We start from the raw sequence: 21,090 nt of genomic DNA on the forward strand, positions 1-21,090 counted from the left end.
ATCAAAATGACGACAACTGCGCCTCCGGGCCACGTGCATGAAGACTTCTCGACAGTCATTGACGAGGTCAAGCCGGCTCCGGTAGACAAAAGAAAACTAGTACTACTCCACTATATAGGCAGGAGCCTCCGCGCTTGCTTGCTAGTGTTGCTCTCTTCACACTGTCTCGGCCTCTCCAGATCTAAACACGACAGTGGTGGCCACACTCTCTCTCTCTGCTCACCGCTGGTCACAGATCCAGCCGGATCCTCTCCGCCGGGGAAGGTGAGAAGGTGCAACGTTCACGCGGTCGTCCTCGGCGACGGCTCTTACCCACTGCTGGGCGCGTCCCGATCAGCCTGCCTTGCCGTTCTCTCCCAAGCACCGCTGGCGAGGGAGGGCCTCCGACCCCTTCTTCCTCACTACCGTAGTGTGGGCAGATCCGGCCTCCCGCCGCCCACCTAGCGACATCCCGGTGACCATCAGGTATAACTTCCTTCGAAACCGGCCTTGCTCTACTTCCCGAGCTCCTGACGTTGCTGCATTTGTATCTTTTACTATTTCTCAGGCCCCCTCGTAGATAGGATCGATCGGCTGTTCAAAAACCACCTAATTTTTTTACGTTTAAGAGGTAAAACTAGTTCATGCACTCGAATCTAGTACTACTTGGTTCAAACAAGGAAGAAAGGGGGTGGGGTGGGGGAGGATTTGTTACCTGAATCTAGGACTTGGTCGAAAGAGGAAATAATGGGGGCGAAAAGTAGCAGAGACTGGCTATCCAACTGGTCTCTAGGTCTAATAGGGAAATAAAGGGAAACGCAGTACAAACTCAATATAAACCCGATCTATTGGTTGAAAAGGAAAGAAAGTGGGGACTGGGGGACAAGTCAACAGAGTAAGTCCAGCACTAGATTTGCTAGCCTCACACAGTATAAGGTGGCTATACCGAACAAAAATGGGACCAACCCAGATATCCTGTTCTGATGTTTGTTGCCCCGAGCCACTCCTATGTAATGCCACTGGTAAAATGTAGTAGTCACACTGTTAAAAGTAAGGACACGTTAAACCAATGTTGTTTTCAATGTAATGCCTCTAGTAATATGGATCAATGGCACTTCTTTACATGTCCTGCTAAAATTTCCCATTAAGATAAGTTGGTTCTTTTCGTTAGAAATGCAACTGTCCTGGTCCGCCTACTCTCCCGTGCCCAAAGTAATGTTGTATTTAACGGTTGTCATAGTTAATCCTAATGCCCACACTAATATCTAGCAATGCCAGTGCTTTAGAAATTGCTACTGTCCTTGTAGGATTGCCATTCAGATAAGGAACATGCTTCTTTTCATTTGATGCATGTTTCATCACTTGTTAGTCACCCTCCTTTCCACCTTTTTTTGCAAACAGAGATATACATTTCACGCTCAGTTGAACTGCACAAATGATATCCAAATTATAGTTGAGCATTCCAGGAGCTCCACAACCAACCTTGATGTTGCTCAATTTTATTGCAACTAATGAAGAAGAAGCTCTGTGGGTTTCATTTACTGATGGAAATGGAACCGGGGCTGGAGCCCTTTTCTTAAAAAAATTGAAGAAGAAGCTGCTAGCTCACGGGACATTGCTTCATTTTAGGTGAACTGCACCAAAAGGTCCCATGAATTGAATCATCCATGTTGGTGACTGAAAGAGCCAGCTTCAGCATCCCAATCTAAGCACCCCCAGCCTCCATCCTTGCGACGCACGGTACACCTCGTTTGCCACCTGCTCGACCCTAGTGTCACTGATAAAATGAAGTAATAATACAGTTAAAATAGAGCGAGTGTCTTCTCTATCATTTCATTTCCAATGTAGATAAAGAAAGTGCTTCTCTTTGTTAATGTATGTTTCATCAACTAGTCCCATTGTTAATGTTTAAGCGTTTCTGCAAACTGGGGTGCTTAATTTTAGTTGATATGTACAAAAATAGAGATTTGAATGTCTCAAGACGCCTCCTTGTACTACCGCTGTACACTGATGTTCATCACTGGCAGAAGGTGTATCTGGGAGACTTGGGACGATGTCCAGTATGAGGCGTACCGTATGAGGCGTCGCAGGGCCCATCTCTCCCTCGCAGCATGGCATACTATGATACTATCGCAATATTTTCTTCTATTTATTTTGTGTGTTTCATCAACTAGTGCCACTATAATGTAATCACGCTTTTTCATTATCTGTGCAAACAGGGTTATTCAGCTGCATTTTGGTGGAACTGCACAAATGTACGTATGGAACCGGCATATATGCAGAGTGCGAGGTGTGCCAAGTAAAAATTACCGACACCAACCATGCTGCATGCATGCATTTGCATCCACCACCACCAGTGGGATGTGTGGCGCTCTCTGTGGACGGATCTTTCTCGACGGCAAATCATCTAACCAAATACTAGTAGCTTATATTGGCAGTTTTCTAGGGAGTACTCTTTTCTGAAAGAAGCACCAATCTATTTTTCTTTATTTGTACACTGTGTCACAACTTTGACCCAAAGGTCCAGAGCTATTTTAGGGTGATTGGCGTAGTCTCGGAGACTGATTGTAAGCATGATTTTCATTAGCTAGCACACTGATTGTAAGCATGAGCGGGTGGAAGATTAGGTTGGTGCGAAGCTTACCTTAAACCCTACCGCCGCCGTTGAAACGAGGCGAGCGTCGAGGGAACCGTGGAGAACGGCGGGGAAGCGACGTTGCGCCATCCGGCCTCCTCTTGCGGTGGGAGAACGAATACTCCTGTGGCTTCGGCTGGCTCTGCACCATCACGAACGGCACACCATACTCGATCGATTCGTTATCCTCTGGGTGCTCAACCTTCGACCTGTACGCCCACCACCTCCGCCTGACTGTCGCCTCGGGCGAATCTGTCTGCTCCATCGCCCAGAGGAGATACTCGATGAACTCGGAGGACTGCGGCGTGACTGCCGCCGAGGAGTACATGTACATCGCCGCCCTCATCGCCGCCGTCTCGCTCTTTCGCATACATTGCCACATGGCCCGCACCGTCCTCGAAATCTCCCACTCATTGTCAAACCAACTAAGGATCTCCTTCAACCTGGCTAACTTTGCCTGGTCGCCGCCGGCGATCTGCCTGATTCGCTGCTGCATCCTCTCCATAGATGTCCTTCTGAGTGGTCCGGTGCTAGCTTTGGAAGATGGGAGGAGAGACGGTGGTCTTGCAATAGAGAAGAGGGAGAGGCTAGACGGTGGTTTTGGAATGGAGATGATGGAGAGGAGAGGAGGTGGTTTTGCAATGGAGAAGATCAGAAGAGGGAGAGGCGAGACGGTGGTTTTTGAATGGAGATGATGGAGAGGAGAGGAGGTGGTTTTGCAATGGAGAAGAGGGAGAGGAGCGTGCAGCGGCGATTTAGGATTGGACGAGAGGGCCGGCGCGCTGTGACTGGATCAAAATCAAAATCAATTTACCCTTCAATTAAGAAAGCGACCCCACATTAACTAGTCTCCCTTTTATCTGGGTCATAATTGACCATGATTTTCGCACATAAAATATATGTTATACGTTGCAAAAATAATATAATTTGAAATTACATTCAGATACGAACCAAACGATACAATTTTTGGTGACATGCATTCACATTTTGCTTGTCAAATACAGTACGTGGTCAAACTTTGACCCAAAATATGCAAAACAACAAAAAAATACTTCCAAGACCAGCGCCGCTCTTCCGCTCTTCTCCTCTTAAACCACCGCCGCTCCTCTCCTGTTCCAATCTAAATGCAGCGCCGCTCCTCTCCTCTTCCATTTCAAAACCACCGCCCCTCCTCTCCTGTTCTAGTCCAAAACCAGCGTCGCTCCTCTCCAGTTCTAATCCAAAACCAGCGCTGCTCCTCTCCTCTTCCATTCAAAAACAACAGCCGGCGAGTGAAGGTGCTGTGGAGAAGTAGATCGATGGAGGAGTACAACCGATACGTGAGGATCGCAGACGACGAACCTGTGAAGCTAGCTAGGATGTTGGAGATACTGTCTTGGTTTGACAACAAGGACCAACTAGCGGCGACGGCGACATCCATGGCCAAATATCTGCAACAGAGCAGATAGGCGGCGATACTCCCGGAGGGAGTCGTGCCGGAGTACATAGAGCTGCTCCTCTGGGCCATGGAGCAAACAGATTCACCGAATCCGATCATGAGGGAGCGGTGGTGGGAGTATCGATCCCAGATGGAGCATCCACCAGAGATTGAAGGATCAAGCATCTACAGGGTGCCGTTTGTGAGGGTGTCCTGCCAGAGCGATCCGGTGGAGTCTTCGTCGACCGAACCCAACTGCAAGAGGAGAAAAGCAGTTGGCCCGACGACGCTTCCCCGCCATCGTCTCCCTCGCCGTTCACATCGTCTCACGGGGCGGCTGTCTGCCGCCGAGGAATAGGAGGGGGCTGCCCCCCCAGCCCAATAGTCGGGCAGGTTGTGAATTGTCAGGAGGAGCTTAGGGTTGTCAGTATTTGCAGGTTGTGAATTGTGTTTTGTGTTGTGTATTTTGAGAGTACTTTCAGATATGAATGTCTTTTGAATATCAGATTTGCAGTATAGAGCATATGAAGTATTTTATGAATTCTAGAGATCTATTTTTAGAACTTAAAAAAATGTAGTTTCATAGGAGTATAAAAGTGCAGACAATGTGATTCTAAGAGAAGAAACTGCAAGTTTCAGTTGCAGATAAGAAACTGCAAGTTCAGTTTCAGATAAGAAACTGCAACTTTCAGAGGCAGAGCATTTATATTAACACGACCTTTTCAAACAGGGTTAACATCATGTTGAAAGTTTTATTCATGGTCGAAAATGGAACTACCAGCCAGTTAACATCATGCTGATCAACATTCATGCATAGCACATCTTCATATGATGCACAGTCAAAATGCCCACACAATGTCAAGTGTGCGAAACACAGAGAAAACGAGGGACGAAGTTTTGGCAAGTGTTGGACGTGGTTTTGGGCTGCCCCGTCTAGGCCTACTCCCTCCTCCCCGCGGCCGGCTCTGCTGCCGCGCGGGCCTCACCGCCCCACCGTACTCCCATCGCTGGCCTAGCCATCCCTCTACTCACCCACACCTGCTGTTATTCTCCGGCGACGGCAGACGAACCAGTAAACCCACGTACAGTCGTACTCCCCTCCGCGTGGGAAACAACTGCCGAGTCTTTCCTACCTTCGTGTCGTTCCCTTCCTAGGCCTCGTCGTCATCCACCGCCCTGGTGCTCTCGGTGAGGCCTGGTCAACGTGGTCAACGACCGACATGCATCTGAAGTGGACTGTACGTGGAGAGGTCGACAGCTGGCTCCACGGCCGCACGCAAGGAAATGCCTCCTTATTACGCGCAAAATAATGATTCCTCCACTTGACATCAGGGACCCACCGAAAGGGCCTCTGTATTTCGCAAAAAAAATGTTACCGCCGCTGACAGCTCGGACCCACCAGCTATATCTTCGCACGCAAGGAAGTGCCTCCTTATTACGCACAAAAAAAATGAATACTCCCCCTGCTAGCTGGGACCCACCATGGTGGGAGGCTGACTTGTGGGCCTACTAAGTTGACTGGGACGGGGGCCTTTGTCAACTTTAGTCAATATGAACGATTCTAGCTCCAATGACCGTACGATGTCCATCCAACGGCCGTAGTGCTTCTTCAACCTCTGGTCTTCTTGCTCCAGCCGCCAAAGCAGCGCCGGTCATGCCGCATGCTCCTGCCTCCCGTGGCCGGCTGTGCTGCCGCGGAGGCCTCACCGCCCCCTACTATTCCCACCGCTGGCCAGGCCCTGCGGCGACGGCAGCCTCACACCGCAGCCGAACCAGTGAACCCTCGTACTCCTCTCCGCGCGGGCTTCCACTGCCGCGTCTTCCCCGGCTCCGCGTCGTCCCCTTCCTAGGCCTCGCCGTCGTCCACCGCCGCGGAGCCCTCCACGCGGCGTGGTCAACGTGGTCAAGGAACGACTTCCATTGAAAGAGTACTATACATGGAGAGGCTGACAGCTGGGTCCACGGCCACAATCCATTTTTTTTTGTGATTTGCCAAGTAAGTCGCTTTGTCAGGCCGGCCGAGAAAATGGCCCATCAGTAATAAGAAATGGGCTGTACATTTTTAAAACACATCAAACCGGCAATTAGTTTCAAATATCTTTTTTTCATTTCGAGATTTTAAATTACATTAATTTTTATGCGTGGAGAATTTGTTGGATTTTATATTGATATACATTTATTTTTAAAATCAGTTCGAATGTGAGTCGATATTTCGGGATTAAAAACAGTTCGGACCGCACCGAAATATTCAAAATTTCGTATAATTTTTTAACCGTGGCCACAATATGGGCTGTAATGCTAACAAAAAGAATATGGGCTCAAAAAAAACATAATAATTAGCAAATGGGCTGTAAATTATTAGAAATAATGGCAGATGGGATGTATGATGTTTTTCACAGATTTGAGGCAACCTTTAAAAAAAGGTTGACGCACAAGCAGTGACTACGGCCGTCGTGCTTCTTCAATCTCTGCTCTTCCTGCTACAGCCGCTCAAACAAGCGCCGTCGGGACTGCCTGCTCCCTCCTCCCCGCGGCCGGCTCTGCTGCCGCGCAGGCCTCACCGCCCCACCGTACTCCCATCGCTGGCCTAGCCATCCCTCTACTCACCCACACCTGTTGTTATTCTCCGGCGATGGCAGACGAACCAGTAAACCCTCGTACAGTCGTACTCCCCTCCGCGTGGGAAATAACTGCCGAGTCTTCCCTGCCTCCGTGTCGTTCCCTTCCTAGGCCTCGCCGTCGTCCACCGCCCCGGTGCTCTCGGCGCGGCCTGGTCAACGTGGTCAACGACCGACATGCATCTAAAGTGGACTGTACGTGGAGAGGCCGACAGTTGCGTCCACGACCGCACGCAAGAAAATGCCTCCTTATTACGCGCAAAATAATGATTCCTCCACCTGACATCAGGGACCCACCGAAAGGGCCTCTGTATGTCATGAAAAAAACGTTACCGCCGCTGACAGCTCGGACCCACCAGCTATATCTTCGCACGCAAGGAAGTGCCTCCTTATTACGCACAAAAAAATGAATACTCCCCCTGCTAGCTGGGACCCACCATGGTGGGAGGCTGACTTGTGGGCCTACTAAGTTGACTGGGACGGGGGCCTTTGTCAACTTTAGTCAATATGAACGATTCTAGCTCCAGTGACCGTACGATGTCCATCCAACGGCCGTAGTGCTTCTTCAACCTCTGGTTTCTTGCTCCAGCCGCCCAAAGCAGCGCCGGTCGTGCCGCATGCTCCTGCCTCCCGTGGCTGGCTGTGCTGCCGCGGAGGCCTCACCGCCCCCTACTATTCCCACCGCTGGCCAGGCCCTGCGGCGACGGCAGCCTCACACCGCAGCCGAACCAGTGAACCCTCGTACTCCTCTCCGCGCGGGCTTCCACTGCCGCGTCTTTCCCGGCTCCACGTCGTCCCCTTCCTAGGCCTCGCCGTCGTCCACCGCCGTGGAGCCCTCCACGCGGCGTGGTCAACGTGGTCAAGGAACGACTTCCATCGGAAAAGTACTGTACATGGAGAGGCTGACAGCTGGGTCCACGGCCACAATCCATTTTTTTTGTGATTTGCCAAATAAGTCGCTTTGTCAGGCCGGCCGAGAAAATGGCCCATCAGTAATAAGAAATGGGCTGTACATTTTTAAAACATATCAAACCGGCAATTAGTTTCAAATATCTTTTTTTCATTTCGAGATTTTAAATTACATTAATTTTTATGCGTGGAGAATTTGTTGGATTTTATATTGATATACATTTATTTTTAAAATCAGTTCGAATGTGAGTCGAAATTTCAGGATTAAAAACAGTTCGGACCGCACCGAAATATTCAAAATTTCATATAATTTTTTAACCGTGGCCACAATATGGGCTGTAATGCTAACAAAAAGAATATGGGCTAAAAAAACATAATAATTAGCAAATGGGCTGTAAATTATTAGAAATAATGGCAGATGGGATGTATGATGTTTTTCACAGATTTGAGGCTTTCCTTAAAAAAAGGTTGACGCACAAGCAGTGACTACGGCTGTCGTGCTTCTTCAATCTCTGCTCTTCCTGCTACAGCCGCTCAAACAAGCGCCGTCAGGACTGCCTGCTCCCTCCTCCCCGCGGCCGGCTCTGCTGCCGCACAGGCCTCACCGCCCCATCGTACTCCCATCGCTGGCCTAGCCATCCCTCTACTCACCCACACCTGTTGTTATTCTCCGGCGACGGCAGACGAACCAGTAAACCCTCGTACAGTCGTACTCCCCTCCGCGTGGGAAATAACTGCCGAGTCTTCCCTTCCTCCGTGTCGTTCCCTTCCTAGGCCTCACCGTCGTCCACCGCCCTGGTGCTCTCGGCGCGGCCTGGTCAACGTGGTCAACGACCGACATGCATCTAAAGTGGACTGTACGTGGAGAGGCCGACAGTTGCGTCCACGACCGCACGCAAGGAAATGCCTCCTTATTACGCGCAAAATAATGATTCCTCCACCTGACATCAGGGACCCACCGAAAGGGCCTCTGTATGTCACGAAAAAAATGTTACCGCCGCTGACAGCTCGGACCCACCAGCTATATCTTCGCACGCAAGGAAGTGCCTCCTTATTACGCACAAAAAAATGAATACTCCCCCTGCTAGCTGGGACCCACCATGGTGGGAGGCTGACTTGTGGGCCTACTAAGTTGACTGGGACGGGGGCCTTTGTCAACTTTAGTCAAGATGAACGATTCTAGCTCCAGTGACCGTACGATGTCCATCCAACGGCCGTAGTGCTTCTTCAACCTCTGGTTTTCTTGCTCCAGCCGCCCAAAGCAGCGCCGGTCGTGCCGCATGCTCCTGCCTCCCGTGGCTGGCTGTGCTGCCGCGGAGGCCTCACCGCCCCCTACTATTCCCACTGCTGGCCAGGCCCTGCGGCGACGGCAGCCTCACACCGCAGCCGAACCAGTGAACTCTCGTACTCCTCTCCGCGTGGGCTTCCACTGCCGCGTCTTCCCCGGCTCCGCGTCATCCCCTTCCTAGGCCTCGCCGTCATCCACCGCCGTGGTGCTCTGCGCGCGACGTGGTCAACGTGGTCAAGGAACGACTTCCATCGGAAGAGTACTGTACGTGGAGAGGCTGACAGCTGGGTCCACGGCCATAGCCCAGTTTTTTTGTGATTTGCCAAGTAAGTCGCTTTATCAGGCCTGTTGGGCTGCAAATCTTTCGAGAGGAGGAGAGCTTTCATTCGGCTGGCCGAGAAAATGGCCCATCAGTAATGAGAAATGGGCTGTACATTTTTAAAACACATCAAACCGGCAATTAGTTTCAAATATCTTTTTTTTCATTTCAAGATTTTAAATTACATTAATTTTTATTCGTGGAGAATTTGTTGGATTTTATATTGATATACATTTATTTTTACAATCAGTTTGAATCTGAGTCGAAATTTCGGGATTAAAAACAGTTCGGACCGCACCGAAATATGCAAAATTTCGTATAATTTTTTAACCGTGGCCACAATATGGGCTGTAATGCTAACAATATGAGCTCCAAAAAAACCCTTAATAATTAGCAAATGGGCTGTAAATTATTAGAAATAATGGCAGATGGGCTCTATGCTGTTTTCCCAGATTTGAGGCTTTCCTAAAAAAAAGGTTGACGCACAAGCAGTGACTGTTGGATGGTCATCCAACGGCCGTCGTGCTTCTTCAATCTCTGATGTTCCTGCTCCAGCCGCTCAAACAAGCGCCGGCGGGACTGCCTGCTCCCTCCTCCCCACGGCCGGCTCTGCTGCCGCGCAGGCCTCACTGCCCCCACCGTACTCCCATCGCTGGCCTAGCCATCCCTCTACTCACCCACACCTGCTGTTATTCTCCGGCGGCGGCAGACGAACCAGTAAACCCTCGTACAGTCGTACTCCCCTCCGCGTGGGAAACAACTGCCGAGTCTTCCCTGCCTCCGTGTCGTTCCCTTCCTAGGCCTCGCCGTCGTCCACCGCCCTGGTGCTCTCAGCGCGGCCTGGTCAACGTGGTCAACGACCGACATGCATCTGAAGTGGACTGTACGTGGAGAGGCCGACAGCTGGGTCCACGGCCGCACGCAAGGAAATGCCTCCTTATTACGCGCAAAATAATGATTCCTCCACCTGACATCGGGGACCCACCGAAAGGGCATCTGTATTTCGCAAAAAAAAACGTTACCGCCGCTGACAGCTCGGACCCACCAGCTATATCTTCGCACGCAAGGAAGTGCCTTCTTATTACGCACAAAAAAAATGAATACTCCCCCTGCTAGCTGGGACCCACCATGGTGGGAGGCTGACTTGTGGGCCTACTAAGTTGACTGGGACGGGGGCCTTTGTCAACTTTAGTCAATATGAACGATTCTAGCTCCAGTGACCGTACGATGTCCATCCAACGGCCGTAGTGCTTCTTCAACCTCTCGTCTTCTTGCTCCAGCCGCCCAAAGCAGCGCCGGTCGTGCCGCATGCTCCTGCCTCCCGTGGCCGGCTGTGCTGCCGCGGAGGCCTCACCGCCCCGTACTATTCCCACCGCTGGCCAGGCCCTGCGGCGACGACAGCCTCACACCGCAGCCGAACCAGTGAACCCTCGTACTCCTCTCCGCGCGGGCTTCCACTGCCGCGTCTTCCCCGGCTCCCCGTCGTCCCCTTCCTAGGCCTCGCCATCATCCACCGCCCTGGTGCTCTCGGCGCGGCGTGGTCAACGTGGTCAAGGAATGACTTCCATAGAACGTGGACTGTACATGGAGTGGCTGACAGCTGGGTCCACGGCCGCAGCAAGGAAGTGCCTCTTTATTACGCGGAAAATAATGATTCCTCCACCTGACAGCTGGGACCCACCGGACGAGCCACTGTATTTCACGAAAAAAACGTTTCCCGCTGACTGCTGGGACCCACCAGCTACATCTTCGCACGCAAGGAAGTGCGTCCAGGCAAAAAAAAAACGATTCGCCCCCCTGACTGCCGGGACCCACCAGCTACATCTTCGCAGGCAAGGAAGTGCCTGACAGTCGGGACCCACCTGGTCGAAGCGTACGTAGCGTTGTCATTCTGGTCGCGAACGTGTACGTACATATATACTGGTGGATGTAGAGGCGCGCACGTGTCGTAGTAGAGGCGCGTACGTGTCGTAGTAGAGGCGCGCACATAGCATGTACACGTACGTACAGCGGCCAGGGTGCAAGAAAGAAAATACGGCCACGTATGTGTACATACGGGCGGGGTCTCAAACGCCTACTCGCGCATACGTACGGCCAGGGCTCGTGTACATGGCTGGGTCGAAACGGAGAAACAGCGTCATCGTCGTGTTCATGGGGAGGCAACGGAATGCGTCGTGTTCATGAGGAGGCAACGGAATGCGTCGTGTTCATCGGGAGGCAACGGAACACGTGGGAGCCAACCGGCTGGGTCGGAATGGAATGCGTGGTCGTGTTCATCGGGAGGGCTTGGACGGAACAGGCGATGGAAACGAGGCCTGGCGTACCGCACAACGGAGGAAACGGACCTCCTACGTTCCGAACGGGGTCCTGTTGATCGGGAGGGGTGTGGCGTACCGCAAAACGAAGGAAACGGACCTCCTACGGTCGAAACGGGGGTCCTGTTGATCGGGAGGGGTGTGGCGTACCGCAAAACGGACGAAACGGACCTCCTACGGTCGAAACGGGGGTCCTGTTGATCGGGAGGGGTGTGGCGTACCATAAAACGGACGAAACGGACCTCCTACGGTCGAAACGGGGTCCTGTTCATCGGGAGGGCTGTGGCGTACCGCAAAACGGGACTCCACGGGATACTGTTCATCTCCACCGTCGACCTCCTCCAGCCTCCACGGGCTACCGTCGACCTCCTCCAGCCTCCACGGGCTCCTGTTCATCCAGCCTCCACCGCGCGCTACTCCACCGGCTACTGTTCAACCACCCCTCGACGGGCACCCCTCCACCGTCTACTGTTCATCCAGCCCTCCACACCACGGGGTCCTGTTCAACCACCCCTCCACGGGCATCCCTCCACCGTCTACTGTTCATCCAGCCCTCCACCACACCACGGGGTCCTGTTCATCCAGAGGCAACGCCACCGCTCACTGTTCATCCAACCCCCCCCCCCCCCCCCCCCCCGCAACACTCACTGTTCATCCCAGAGGCAGCATCGATCGGCTTCAGTTAGCAGCAGTAGCGAAGGACTCGCTCGATCGGGTTCAGTTAAAAGCCATCGATCGATCGCTCGGGTTCAGTAACGCGTAGCCTGCAGTGCAATCGCTCGGGTTCAGTTAGAGCCCAACGCCTCGCTCGGGTTCAGTTAGAGCCAACGCCTCGCACACACGCGCGTACGTGTACGAGAGAAACGCGCATTGCTCGGCCCCCGACCTCCCACCGTAACCGGGAACTCCCTGAAATTTTCCTCGCCCTTGCTTCTACCATGGTTTTTTCCGTCATGGACGGCCCAAAGAATGTCATGCAGCTGCTTCTCCGGCCCACCCAGCCCAAAGAATGTCATGCAGCTGCTTCTCCGGCCCACCCAGGAGGAAAAGCCCATTTTCTGTCATGATTTTTTGTTATAGAAGTAGGAGCCCATCACATCTATGATGATACCGGGTTTTGTAACAATTATCTTCATAGAAGTGTCATATGTATGACAGAAAAAATTTTGTTCGGCCCAAAATGTCACGGATGTGTCTTTTTTTTGTAGTCTGATGTGTGAAATGGAGCTTGATCCTTTTATGTTACAATTTTTTTTATCTTTGGTATACACACCTCAGCTTTAATAATAGGTTCTGTGACAAATTAGGAGTAGGAGTATTTGTCTGATATATATTTATGGTGCAGCTTTGTCCAAACTGATAATTAGGTGGTAGCTTTGTTAATAATAATTAGAAGCTTAGAACTGTCAGTAAATCCATGGTATTTACAAACAGGAGTGACAGTACTAGAACTAAATTTATATTCAAGCGGGGATCATGTTAGTATTTGGTGCATGACAAGGAGCGGAACTTTTGCAAGCAGATCTGCTTGGTTTGTGCCGATTTGCTGAACTCTTTGTTCGGAAATTATGGTATTTTGTATCTGGATTTGATCCTTTTCTTTTAACTGCTAATGTCAATGACAAAATTCTACACTCGTTGTTTCTACACTCGTGTATGTCAATGACATTTGTTAGCCGAACTGGTGAGAATATCCAGACTGGTGAGAATAGTATTTGGCAGTGCCTTAGCGGAACAGTTGGGCATAAGTTCGGATAGGACTCCAAATATTTGTAGCAAAATGAGCCATGTCCAAAACTGCAGGCTGATGTGTGTATTTTGGGTCCATAAATAATGCAGGCTGGTGTGTGTATTTCAAGTCCATGTATATTTCTAGGTCGTGTGTGTATTCCAAGAACATGTACACTGCAGATGGAGTGTACTTTAGGTCTGTATATACTGCAAGTCCATATGTGTGCAGAGGGGGTATGTATTTCATTGGTTGAATTAGCGTGTCCGATTTCTCTTGTGTGTGTATTTCAATTTGCCTTCCTGCCACAAAATTTCTCTGTAGCAGTTGTTGTATTGGAAACATCTCCTTCCAAAAAGTAAATGTTTTCACACCAAATATTTAATGTTTCTTCAGATAACCGATGCAATGAGTATGACTGTAGTCTTTCATGGAATTTATACTGAAAGACACTTTGTGAACTCTAAACTCATAATCTTTTCTAAAGATGAATCGATGGTATTGCAATATATCTTTGCCTTTTTCCAACGGATGCATGCCCATCCCCTGTTTATCCATTGTGTGTTTCTTTCATTAATCAAGAAACATCTTAATTTCATGGCGGGTATGTTGAAGAATATATGAATATATAAAAGCTTCCTTCTTTTGGATAATATGTTTCCCTTTTGCTGGCCTATGGTACTTGCCTGCACATCTATGCATGATATTCACTACTGCTATTTTGGTACTGCAGTTCATAACTATATTGACTATAATGCATGTTTCTAGGCGATGGAAAACCTAGCCTCCGCTTCGCCCCGTCTCGGCTCTCTATCTCTCTCTCCAAGCCGCTTGCACACGAATTCGCTTTGTTACACTGTTTATTACTTTTTCTATATTATATCATCACTCATGCCTTACTACATGTTCTTTGAGTGATGAGTTAAATCTGTCTTAATCTTCCATGTATTCTTATTTCAGCGCTAGAGATACTGTATGGAGCTGATATTCCTCAGAAACTTTTTTGTTTCGTCATATGAAGTTCCTGCAATCTAGGTTCTAATTCCATCCTCCTCCAGCCTGGATATGGTAAATGTTAACTAATTTTTTCGTATGAGATTGTGACATGCGTAAAGGTATTAAGATGACATAATTAATGCACTATTGTTGCTTCCTAATCAGTATTAAGCAGGCAGTTTCATCTTTTTGCTTTTGTCTAAATATTGTGATGCCTAACACATCCATGCTTTAGTACCATTTTGAGTTTGATCATTGAATCTGAATCTTTTTAGCAATAGTTTGTGCAATAGTTTGTGATGGATTGGACCATTGGATTAGTATCCTTCAGCATTCATTTTGTGTTAGAGCATCAGATAGACAGATTATGTCAAGCTCACTTCACACTTATTATCCAGATTGGAAGTGTCGTAAAATCTGCCTGGAAAATACATGGCCTATAAATGATATAGTTGTTTGGGTCAGGAAATTTGGGTGATTTTGTTTGTGGTGCTCAAAATTTCACTGCAACTTTTTTGTTCCATTCTTAGCTAAAACCTGCCTCGAATAGATAGATGGTGCATAGATGGATGATGAAATTGTTTCAGTCTGGATATTCCGCTTTGAAAAAATTGTCACGTACCAGGAAAGTTCTCTGTATATGTTGTCAAACTATTTATTTAATATATTGCAAGTGGAAGTGAAGCTTCTTATGAGGATATATAGTTTGTCCGCTGCTTGCTGCATGTGAAGATCCTTTCTTTTGGGGGGGGGGGGGGGGGGGGGGGGGGGGAATTCTTATGGGCATAGATAATGAGTACCAACTATTGTAGTACACTGGTGATGTACCACGTAGACTCCAGTACAAAACAAAGAGTTGACTGTACTCTATGCTCTCTGATCCGTTGGGCCCAAAAATGAACAAGTGGATCTGATTGTTAGATTTTAATTTGATTTTGGACATTGTCGTACCTAGCTATATATAGTACGGTTTACTTTCTTCATTCTCCTGTTGCTAAATCTTTGTGTTTCTTTTTCCTTTTGCTCAGGGCCCTATGCTACTATCGCTTGAGTGAGAGTAGTGCCAGAGCTTCACACGGTAATGTCACCTCCTCTGAAAATTAGTTGTCTACTATTGGTGTGAAAATCGTGCTACAAATTAGCTATCTTAACTCCAACCATTTATGTGGCTGTCAAAGTCAATATTTAGAGTGTTTGAGCTTTGATTCAATGGCTAATTCCGACGATGATGTTAAAAGAAAGCACTGTGTTACATCCACCTGAGTTCTGAATGCTATTTCTACAATCAATTTTCTTGAACATAAAGTATTCTTATCATCAGTGAGCTTGCCGATCGTACATTCAAGCTATTATTATGATGGTTCTCCTATAGGAGAGGTTATTTGTGTACCAGATATAATTGATGCTCTAGAAAACCAAATGGCCTTTCACTCTGAAAAGACGACAATTTCCTGTCCGACTATGTTATTTTATGACAATAAATATGAACCAGGGTTAGACATTGTCCTTTCTTGAAAATTATATCTGAAATATCATGTTCTATCCATGGACAGTTGTATGTTGTTGTGTCGCGGGTCATATCAAAAAAATCCCTAAAATTACTTATGAAAGATAAAGATGGGAAGTGTATGGAGACTCAGAACATTTTTCCCCAAGGTTTATGCCTCAACTATCCCCTTTTAAGTTTCTCGACATGGCCCTATAATAATTAGTAGTAGCCTGCGTTGTATTGTCTTTAACAGTATATCCTCGGATACATAATTTTTTTTCTTTTCTCTTTGGCTACTAAATTTTATTGCCATTCTTCTGCACGTATATGTGATGTGGTAGATTCTTTCTCTTCATGTTTTAAGAAATTACTTTAGGATACTTCAGGTTCTATTGTTATTCTCTATTATCGTTAGATTTCCATTATGCATTGTTATCCTCTGTCATTAGATAGTGTCTTGTAGCCTGTTTTCCTAATGTTTATTTGAATATGTTTTCTTTTATCCACAGATGAAGCCCATCCATTTGTCCGTTCTTCGGCAGGGTCACAAAGTCTTTGTGCCAAGATTCTTCCCTTTGTAAATATGAAAGCAGCTTGCACGATCTATTCACAGACTTGCTCTGCTGCTTTGTAGCCCGACTGATTCTGTACTCTTGATCGTCCTCACGGCATCTGTCAACTACATTGTGAATCATCTCTTTATCTTAAGGTTGTACTTGCTGTGCTAGAATGATCAGATGATATAGTAAATACATCTTTCCTTTTTACAAGGTTCAGATCATAAGGAATGTCATGTCGTGTGAACCAAGTTCAGTACGTTGTCTATCAAATATATTCCTGTTTCTTGTTCAGAATGTGATGCTCCAGTTCAGATAATCAGTAGTGTATATTTTGGCTGATATTTCTACTATATAGAGCACTTGGTGGCGATGTAAAAGTGTCGGATGGGTTTCTTGTTTGAAGATACTTGCATTGTTGACTATTATAGCCTTTTTCTGTGTAACTTAAGAAGTGTTAACATATTTTTAAAATATTGCTGTAATTTTGAAATCTGTTCACATGTGTCTGCACATCTATATATCGCTCTTATTATATTCTTCACTGCATGTTATCCTGTATGATTGCATATGCTAAACGTGGGTTAACACTAACTTAGCATTACCCGTTTGATACTGACTTAGCATTACCCGTTTGATGAAAACGTTAGGACCGGCACCCTCGCGCCTTGGCGCGAACCCGATCTAGTTTGTATGACAGTTGGACGTGATCCCAGTTTACCAGATGGAAACAGGGCATAGATAGAAATTCTGTGTCCATCTGCCATTAGCAACAATGAACCATCTGTGTTGATTTCATTAAGAAGAATGAATGAAAGTATGAAACTGCCTAACCATTGTGTCAGATTTGATAAGATGAATAGAACCTTGGCCACATTAAGTCAGATTTGCTAATCGACCCATGTTCTGTCACAGAGTATCTCAGTATGCTCACTGAGCACGCCCCTCCGCCTCGCTTCTTCTCTGACATTTCCCCACGCTTCCGGCCGTGTGCCGCGGACGCCGTCGCTGGAGCATAATGGGCTCTAGTTTGTGCTCCAAAGCCTCGCCCGCCTCCACCTGCTCCGTCAGACATGCCATTATGCTCTGCATGCAGCAGAGCAGAGCGTGCATGGATCATCGTATTCTATGTACAGATCTTGCCATCCAAAACAATAAGGTGTGCATCAAGTGCGCCTCCTCGCCGTGTACACGTCAGATTAGCTACGAGCCAAAAACGATTGATGATTTGTTTCCTTCGCTGCCCCACTGGGTCACCACGTCGTTCGTCTCGTCCAGTAGAAAGAGAGAAAAAACAGAGAAAGGGATTTCCCAGCCGCCATTCCCCATCCTTCGGTTCCTCTCCCTCCCCCTCGTCTTCCGCCGCCGCCGCCACCACCACCGGCGACCTCCCCGCAGCCGCTGCCACAACCCACACCCTCCCCCATGGCTGATGCTCCCACCCCTTCCACTAGTAGAAAAGAGGGCTTTGGTTCAGGCCAGGTCAGCCCATTAGTCCCGGTTCAGTCCAGAACCGGGACCAATGGGAGCACTGGTCCCGGTTCGTGAGGCCAGGGGCCTGCCGGGCCTCGTGGGGGCATTGGTCCCGGTTCGTCTGGCCCCTTTGGTCCCGGTTGGTGGGACGAACCGGGACCAATGGGCCTCGCTCCTGACTCACCACCATTTATATATACCCCTCGCCCGCGAGCAGAGCACTCCAGTGCTCTGTTTTTATCTGGCCGGCGAGGGGAGGGCTTTGTGGTGCTCTAGCTCACCTCCTATGCACATGAGGTGTTCGATGAAATGCCCGAGCCAAGTTAAGCTTTCTCCTCTCGAAGCTCGACCTCAAAGCTCCATTTTCCTCGAGATTTGTGTAGGTTTAGCGGCCCGTCACGTCCCATTCCCGTCTTCACCACCGTCGATCGCCCGCGCCGATCTCGTCGCCGGCACCACCGTGGTGAGCCTCTTGTTCTTATCTTCTTTCTGAAAGAAAAAAATTCTTACTTTAGATAGATACTTGTCTAATTTTCTTACTATTTTATTGCTTGTTATTATATAGTGCGATGGTTTGGGTATCCGCCCCCGTCGGCCCTCGTCCTGTCTATGATTCGGATGTGGTATATATTATCTTTATAACTATTGGTTCATTTATTGTTTATGAAAATTATGCCGACCAACATGACATAGATTTTATTTATCTAGGAGGTATGTGAACCGGAAATTCCAACCGACCCTATTGTCGAGAGGTTAAATTTAGTTGAAGAAGAAAACAATTACTTAAAGAAAAAAATAAAAAAATTGAGGAGGAGAAGATGATATTGGAGTTGCATGTTGCGGATGTCGTCGATGATCACAAGATCAAGATGGATGCAATGCGCTTGAAGATTAGAAAGATTAGAAAATATGCCATTCATACCGAGGCTTGGTATCATTATGCCGTTGGATCAATTGTTACCTTGGTTGCGATTATGATCGCATTTGTTTTCGCATTGAAATGTTTTACATAGTTTCAATGTATGGTTTAATTAATTAGATGCTCTGGAGAGCTATATGTTGTTAGATGAGAACTATGTATGTACTTTGGTTTTAATGTGATGATGAACTTCTATTAATTTGGTCACTTAATTATCTATTCATGATGTTCTGTAATGGTTTTTGACACACTTAATTATATATAATGCACGCAGATGAACCGGCAATGGATGTACGGTGACAGACACACCTCCGAGTACATTAAGGGCGTGCATGATTTTCTCGAAGTGGCTGAGGCAAACAAGCAGAATGGTTTTATGTGTTGTCCATGCCCTACATGTGGGAATACGAAGTCTTACTCTGACCGGAAAATCCTTCACACCCACCTGCTTTACAAGGGTTTCATGCCACACTATAATGTTTGGACGAGGCACGGAGAAATAGGGGTTATGATGGAAGACGGCGAAGAAGAAGAGGACGATGACAACTATGTGCCCCCTGAATACGGTGATGCTGCAATGGGGGAAGCTGCTGAAGATCAAGAGGAACCAGACGATGTGCCCAATGATGCTGCAACGGGGGAAGCTGCTGCAGATCAAGAGGAACCAGTGCCCGATGATGATGATCTCCGCCGGGTCATTGTCGATGTAAGGACGCAATGCGAAAGTCAAAAGGAGAAGCTGAAGTTCGATCGCATGTTAGAGGATTACAAAAAAGAGTTGTACCCCAATTGCAAAGATACACCTGAGGCACGGAAGGACCTGCAACGTTTGCACGAAAAAGATGGCATGCCTCCGAAGCAGTATGAAGGTCCTGCCAGCTACGCTCTTACGAAAGAAGAGAAAGAAATCTTCTTTGAATGCCTGCTCAGTATGAAGGTCCCGATTGACTTCTCGTCGAATATAAAGGGAATAATAAATATGCCAGAGAAAAAGTTCCAGAACCTAAAGTCTCATGACTGCCACGTGATTATGACGCAACTGCTTCCGGTTGCATTGAGGGGGCTTCTACGGGAAAACGTCCGATTAGCCATTGTGAAGCTATGTGCATTCCTCAATGCAATCTCTCAGAAGGTGATCGATCCAGAAATCATACCAAGGCTAAGAAGTGATGTGGCGCAATGTCTTGTCAGTTTTGAGCTGGTGTTCCGACCATCCTTCTTCAATATCATGACGCACATCCTAGTTCATCTAGTCGACGAGATTGTCATTCTGGGGCCCGTATTTCTACACAATATGTTCCCCTTTGAGAGGTTCATGGGAGTCCTAAAGAAATATGTCCGTAACCGCGCTAGGCCAAAAGGAAGCATCTCCATGGGCCATCAAACAGAGGATGTCATTGGGTTTTGTGTTGACTTCATTCCTGGCCTTAAGAAGACAGGTCTCCCTAAATCGCGGTATGAGGGGACTCTGACTGGAAAAGGCACGCTAGGAGCGGACTCAATAATATGCAGGGACGGGCATTCTTGGTCTCAAGCACACTACACAGTTCTACAGAACTCTACCTTGGTGACCCCGTATGTCGATGAACACAAGAACAGTCTGCGCTCCAAACACCCGGAGCAGTGTGACGACTGGATTACATGTGAACACATCAGGACTTTCAGCAGTTGGTTGGAAACACGTCTCAGAGGTGACACCACTGTTTGTGATGAGTTGTACTTGTTGTCCAGGGGACCATCTTCGACCGTATTGACTTACTAAGGATACGAGATAAATGGGAATACATTTTACACGATCTCCCAAGATCAAAAGAGCACCAACCAAAACAGCAGTGTCCGCTTTGATGCAGCAACCGAGAGGGGAAAGGACACATATTATGGTTACATAATGGACATATGGGAACTTGACTACGGACATGATTTTAAGGTCCCTTTGTTTAAGTGCAAATGGGTCAATCTGTCGGGAGGCGGGGTACAGGTAGACCCACAGTACGGAATGACAACAGTGGATCTGAACAATCTTGGGTACACTGACGAACCGTTCGTCCTAGCCAATGATGTGGCACAGGTTATCTATGTGAAGGACATGTCTACCAGACCGAGAAAAAGAAAAGATAAGGAAGCGAATACATCATACGATGAGCCAAAGCGCCACATAGTTCTTTCAGGAAAAAGGGACATTGTGGGAGTGGAGGGCAAGACAGACATGTCTGAAGATTATGAAAAGTTTCATGAAATTCCTCCCTTCAAAGTCAAGGCTGACCCAAGCATCCTGATAAACGATGAAGATTATCCATGGTTACGGCGCAATAAGAAAATGACACAAGCGAAGAAAAAGTGAAGACTTTCTCCCGCAACTATTATGATGATACCATGCCAACTTTGTAACAGACGAGTATGATACCATTGCCCATTTTGTACACGAAGTGCATCCAGTTTTTGCCGTA

The 21,090-nt window shown here is 47.9% G+C and overlaps 1 long non-coding RNA gene across 1 annotated transcript in view; it reads left to right on the forward strand.

Annotated features, from left to right (window-relative positions):
* LOC120974892 (uncharacterized) overlaps positions 1-16,617 on the forward strand; it is a 34,407-nt gene extending 17,790 nt beyond the window's left edge. The window contains exons 2-3 of the long non-coding RNA XR_005770331.3: positions 14,170-14,277; positions 16,204-16,617. This is a non-coding gene — a long non-coding RNA (uncharacterized lncRNA). The remainder of the gene's footprint in view (positions 1-14,169; positions 14,278-16,203) is intronic.
* The last annotated feature ends 4,473 nt before the right edge of the window (positions 16,618-21,090 follow it).

The sequence above is a fragment of the Aegilops tauschii genome, chromosome 2, assembly GCF_002575655.3.
Source record: "Aegilops tauschii subsp. strangulata cultivar AL8/78 chromosome 2, Aet v6.0, whole genome shotgun sequence".
NCBI lineage: Eukaryota > Viridiplantae > Streptophyta > Magnoliopsida > Poales > Poaceae > Aegilops > Aegilops tauschii.